Here is a 5,203-nt window from a genome sequence, read left to right as displayed (position 1 = left end):
ATCCTCTAAATGGAACAATGAGAAACATATGTAAAGAAAGAGAAATGAACTACTAACAGTAAACCAAAACAAAAGGGAATAGTGCAAAGCATACATGGTTCAACAATCTAACCTTGCATAGCATGATAGAACAATGAGAAGCATATTTAACCACATATGGATAAACAAACTATAATTATCAAATAGATAGTTAAACAATGACAATCATCCATGAATAACAGTCAACGATCTCAAATAGACAATTAAATAGTTTTGATTATGGATTTTATAGATCTTCATGTGAAACTGTTCTAACTTATATTAGCTGAGGGCAGAAGGGATCCTCGACTACCATTGTGAATGGTTAAACAATTCAATTTTAATATCAGATAACTCAAAGGAATAACTATTGACCACAACCACACTCCGCCACTATGAACACTAAGATAATAGTGAAGATTAATGACCACGGCCATACTTCACCACTATGGCCCATACAATCAATCACGATCCACTCTCGTCAGGGTGAATGCCAATACAATTTAGAGGGAGTGGTTCACCAACAATCAATTTCAGTCATATTCAAATACCCCTTAGTGATAACGGTCAAATGGATTTTCAATAGTTTCATCTTTATCTTTAGGGTTTCATAATCACAGATAATTTTACAATCAGACTTGGTGGGGGTCCAACAGCCTATCTCAGCCTATAGAGGTCTTCACTCCTAGATTTCACCATCGAGTTTTCTTGAGTCGATGCCCAAATAGGATGACTCTCTCTGCCATCACCCAAGGGCAAAGTAGAGGGCCAAATATGCACATACATCAATCATTTTTATTGTTCAATTTAAACATGCATTTTCACTTTAAAGAAGATCAAGGGCATGTATTCAAACTCATCAAATATTCGATAATTTACAATTGCGAACAATATTCGTTTGCATGCATTAAACAAATCAACAATTATTAATTTAATTTTTTATAAATTTCAGTTAGAAGAGTAAGAAAAATACTAAGAAATTCTTTATCGAAACCTTTAGACTTTGAAGTTCTAATGAGTTTGTTACTGATTTTTAAAAAGATGGAAAATTATTTAGCGATCTGTAAATCGTACGAAGAAAATCAAAATTTCAGTCTCCCTTAATATTCTCTCAAATTTTACTTTAGGAAGTGAAGAAGAAATTTTTATGAAGAGGAAGGAGGGGAAGGGGCTTCAAATAACCCTTCGAACATATGTGATATTTCAGATCACATGCACTCAACGGTAGCCGTTGATCTACCAAGTGGCCAATCAACCATCCCCACATGGCGTGCATGCACCCGCCGTCTATCAAAGGGTCATGCAAAGTAATGTTGTCCACGGATGCACGCTACAGGCTAGTAGCACGCATGCCCAGCTGATGTCTTAGCTTGTGAAGGCATGCAGGGTCGCACAAGCACGCGGGCAATCTCGTTCGTGTTGTGACAGCTCTGCATTCACTACAGGCACTCGGGCATGGCATACTAGCACAACCTTTCCTATGGGTTAATTAATCCTCTCTTGTGGGTTCGTGGGTCCTTTCCCTCTGTTTTTTCCTTTTTTCTTTTATTTTATTCTTTTTGAATCTTTTCAAATTATTTTGGGCAAAAAGAAATTTAAATTAAAAATAAAATCATGCATAAATTTACGAAAATACCAAATTTAAAAATACGGTATCTAAATATAGTGGTTTTGGAGTGTTATAGAAAGAAGTGTCTCTTAGGACTATACCTTGTCTAGGAGACTGTAGCCAAGATTTTTGTCATCCACAATAATCTCCTTAATGCACAGAGTTGATAGGAAAGCTACGCCAACAACTGGTGGAGAAACTTAGAATTTATCGTGGGAGATCATGTATTTCTCATGGTATCTCTGATCAAGGGTATTATGAGATTTGGAAAAAGGGAATAATTAAGTTCTCGATTTGTGGTACCTTTCAAAATTTTTGAGTAAATAGGTATGGTTGCTTACCGTCTCGCTCTGCCACCCAAGTTTTCTGATTTTCACAACGTTTTCAATGTCTCCATGCTTCGGAAGTACACCATGATCCATCTCACATAATCTTCTATGAGCCACTCCCACTATAATCAAATTATCATATGAAGAGTTTCCTGTTCGGATCTTAGACAGGCAGGAGAGCATACTTTGATCAAGAGAGATCCTTGTGGTCAAAGTTTTATGGCAACACCACTCTCCCGAAGAAGTCAATTGAGAACTCGAGAGTGACATGTGTGATTCGTACCTTGAGTTATTTGATTAAATTTTAAATTTGGGGACCAAATTTTTGTAAAAGGTGGGAGAATGTAACAGCTGCAAATATTTCATGTTGTAAATTGTATTTTTCTCTTTTATTAAAATTAAAAATTTATTCTTTTAAGCTTAAAAATTTCCCCAAAATCCCCCTAGTTATCTACGGGATTTGAAGTAATCCCCTGGCCATGAAATTTCTTTTTCCCAAGGCATCAGCCATGGGAAAGAAATGAGAAAATCCCCCAACTCACAGAATTAGCTGCACGGACTTATGGGTTGCACCTACTGCCTCATGTAAGCATGCATCTGTAGAAAATCGTTGGGATTCATACACACAGGGTTCTTTTTTGCCCTACCCATGGCACAACTCTACGCACAAGACAGCACGCTAGATGATGTATTTTATTTTATAATATTTTTAATATTCATTTTACTTACATTTGAAATAATTTTTGAATAATTTTGAGTTAAAAATTAATTTATGAGTTAAGTTTTTATGTAGTTGAACTATTAAAGAGAATATGAAAAGGAGGCTGAAGAAGAGAAAAGGAAAAAAGGAAGAAGGCCAAAACCTAGATCTGGAGCCCCCAGGCCCAAATCCATTCAAACATAGCTTATGTTCACCAAAATGACATTGTTTTGGGAGTTGGGAACTAGAACCTAGAAATGATCAAAACGACGCCGTTTTGAAAAAATATAATTGTAGAAACGTAAAAGAGGCTTGCACGCCTCTAAAAAAAGAAAAGACGAGAAAGGGAAAAGAAGGACATGAAGGGAAAAGGGGGAAACCTAAAGAGTAAGCGTGGAAAAATTTAAATGGGCAACCTACAAATAAGAGAAAAAGAGGGAAAGAAAGAAGAATGGATCTAGAGAAGAGAGACAAGAGCTAAAGAGAAAAAGCTTTGAGAAGTTTGTAAAAACTTGTAGAAGCAAAATTGCATGCTGCTAGAGAAGAAGTAGAAACATAGTGAGCTGAGCAGAAAGGCAAAACCAAAAAGTAAAAACGAACGTTAAGCCAAATAGAAGGCAAAAAAGCTAAAAAAAGAAGGATTAATAAAGTAATTTATTTATTTAATTTTCAATTAGCTTATTTTTGAGATAAAAATTTTCATGGATTTTTTATGAAACCCGAATGCTAGTGTTTAAATTCTTTTATAAATTTATTCTTGATTATAACATGATTAATTTTTGCTCAATTATATTTATGGTTGCTCAATCCACCATGTCTGGCTAATTTTTCTTCACTAGAGTAATTGACGTAGCCTAAATCAAAGGTAAATTTTTTATTTAATATTTAAAATCTTCCAGTTGTAATTTAGTAATATTAAACTTAAATAGGTTGTGAGAATTCGCCATCTCATAGATTTATTTATAATTGATGGTTTTAGAATAACGGGAGTAAAATTTTATTAATTAAACATATAATGTTATACATTAATAAAGACTTGAACGAGAGTAATATAGTCAAACTAATGTGGAGAAATCAAATTGTCACATATTTAATTGAATCAAATTAATAATTGTTATAAAATATTAGCACTTGTTAATTAATAGACCTAGGAAATATTGGGAAAGAAATCAAAAATACATCAGGATAGTTTGACCATTGAAGACTATATTAAATCAATTGTGAAATTAAAATGTGAATATACCCAAGATTCATGTGAAATCAATTACTCTAGTGCTTCTTTGTTAATAGTTTTCCTAATTGTAAATTATTTTCCTTTGATTAAATTATTTTAATTTTTTATTAAAAAAACTTAATTTCGATTTCTAGAGAATATTAGAATTTTTTGCAATTGTGGTACTTAATATGCAATCTCTATGAGACGATATTCTACTCATCATTTTATTAGTTGAAAATTTTCATATACTTGTGAATTCACTCATTAAGTTTTGGCATCGATGTTGGGGATTGTTAGTATCAATATCAATACTAAGGCTTCTATTATTAATTTAGAGTTTATTTTTTTGTTTTTTAGATTACTTGCATTTTAGTTTTTATTTTTATTTATTTATTGTTTTTAATTTAACTAATTTTTTTTTTTGGTGACCTGATTATGCCATTTCTTCTTCTATTTTTAGTTGGTATATGAGTCGATCAAACAACACAAAACTGCTTCCTATAAATTCAGAGATCGAAAGACTTGTAGACAACCAAATTGAGATAGAAGAGAACGCTTAGTAGTAGAAAGACAAACAAGAGTTGAGATGGTTGAGCACGAAAAAATTGGACGAGCAAGGGATATTTTGAATGAGAATAACCAGAAAGCACTTAAGAACTTTGCTGTTCATTCACTTATAGGAGCTTTGTCCAGCATCATTCGACCAATTATCAATATTAACAACTTTGAAATCAAACCTGTCATCTTTCAAATGATCCAAACCTCGATTCACTTTGAGGGTTTTCCAAATGATAACCCTAATGCATATCTCTCTAATTTTGTTTTAGAAATTTGTGATACTTTTAAGCAGAATAGTATTTCTAGTGATGCACTCAGATATAGGCTATTTTCTTCTCTTTTAAGAGATAAAACTAAAAGTTGGTTGCATTCTCTTCCTGCAGGTACAATTACTAAATGGGAAGACCTAACTCAAAATTTTTTTGCTAAGTTTTTCCCACCAGTCAAGGCGACAAGGATGAGAAATAACATCACCAATTTCTATTAAAGGGATGGAGAGATATTATATAAGGCATGGGAACAATTCAATGAGTTAATTAGAAGATCCTCTCATCATGGGTTGCTTAAGTGGTTGTTGATCCAAACCTTTTACAACGGATTAAGCCAATAAACCAGGATCACAATCTATGTAGCAGCTTAAGGTGCTTTAATAGGGAAGTCCACAGATGATGCTTATGAGTTATTGGAAGGCCATGAACAACTATCAATGGCTAAGAGAAAGACTTCAACCCATGAAAAATGCTGGATTATATGAGATTGATGCTTTAGTAGCT

At 33.3% G+C, this 5,203-nt stretch overlaps 1 non-coding gene across 1 annotated transcript; it reads right to left on the bottom strand.

Moving 5' to 3' along the window:
* Nucleotides 1-4,884: 4,884 nt before the first annotated feature.
* On the bottom strand, nt 4,885-4,991 carry LOC148242268 (small nucleolar RNA R71). Its single transcript, XR_015815645.1, has one exon. It is a non-coding gene; the product is annotated as a small nucleolar RNA R71 (small nucleolar RNA).
* Nucleotides 4,992-5,203: the final 212 nt, after the last annotated feature.

The sequence above is a fragment of the Carica papaya genome, chromosome 8 (genome assembly GCF_054855325.1).
Source record: "Carica papaya isolate Zhongbai chromosome 8, ASM5485532v1, whole genome shotgun sequence".
In the NCBI taxonomy this organism is placed as follows: Eukaryota; Viridiplantae; Streptophyta; class Magnoliopsida; order Brassicales; family Caricaceae; genus Carica; species Carica papaya.
The sequence above is the reverse complement of the archived record's forward strand: the minus strand, read 5'-3'. Positions and strand labels throughout refer to the sequence as shown.